Source organism: Orbicella franksi, chromosome 9, assembly GCF_964199315.1.
Source record: "Orbicella franksi chromosome 9, jaOrbFran1.1, whole genome shotgun sequence".
NCBI lineage: Eukaryota > Metazoa > Cnidaria > Anthozoa > Scleractinia > Merulinidae > Orbicella > Orbicella franksi.
In genome coordinates this window covers 25,619,376-25,620,564 of record NC_138153.1, presented here as the reverse complement: position 1 = coordinate 25,620,564, position 1,189 = coordinate 25,619,376, and positions in this window count along the sequence as shown.

Below are 1,189 nucleotides of genomic sequence, written 5' to 3'. Positions count from 1 at the left end.
GATCAAAATCAAAATCAAAACCGGTCAATAGATAAAGTCCAGAATCTGGGAAATGAAAGAAGGTAAATATGCAAAGGCTCTTGCCAAAATTCTGGTCACAGCAATTTTTCATATCGAGATATGCGGAGAAATTTTTTACCCAAATTTATAGAGATTTGTATGGAGACGCCATGCTGGTGCCCATCCGTATGGGCACCAACATGGCGGCCGGAAACCAACAGAAACATCTGTCACTGAGTTTTGCTACAAAAGCGTGAATTTATCCCTCGAGGAACTCTAAAACATTAAAATAATACTTTTTCTAAGATATGAACTGTTCAGATAGCCAAGTTTCCCGAAATAAATCACTTTTTTAACCATCATGACAGCTCTCTAGGCCGTCATGTAAATGCCGCGTCACGCAAAAGCTTGGAAATTCAAGCGTGGTGTATCACAAAACCAAGAATCCATTCGGAGCGAAAATTTGTATGAATATTAGTTTTCAGCTGCTCTTATAAATCATTTAAGTAAAATCTCAGGAAGATCAATAGTTTTTTAGTTCGAATTTTAGTGACGTCATGTGAAAACCAGCTATAGCATCAGACTGGTTGCTGTAATAACAGAATAATACCTGCATGGAAAGCAGGGAGATTTGTATCCCGGGGGGAGACTCCTCTATAAAAAGCGCGAGGGTGCTCTTCGTAGCTCTTAGGGGTTAAAAAGCGGTTTTGGTATCTATTAGGTTCACAGCGGGAGCTTTTAGGGTATTGAGTAGGAAAAAGTAAGACGAGCTAATGTGTTGTTTAAGAACTGGTACCTCTTAGGGGTGAAAAACATTTCAAGCCACGCCCACAAAAAACAGGATCTTGGTACCTCTTAGGGGTTCTTTTCAAAATGTCCTACGAGTACCCCCGTCCTCTTTAAATGAAAGTACCCCTAGGGTTTGTGTGGAGTCTTCACTTCACTTTTTGCCATGACCCCCTGAGAGTAATGGGCAGGGAGTATCGAGTCTTCTGTCAAGTCTACAATGGTATCACGAGTTGCGTCTGTGGCACTTTGCTCCGACGAAGGCCTAACACTCGAAACGTCAGCTTTACAAACTCACTACGGCACTGTAGCGTACACTATTGAGTTATGGATGCACGCGAGAGGTTTCTAAGCACGAAAGAAGCGTAAGAGTCGCACGAGGCGATAGCCGACTCTAGCTTCT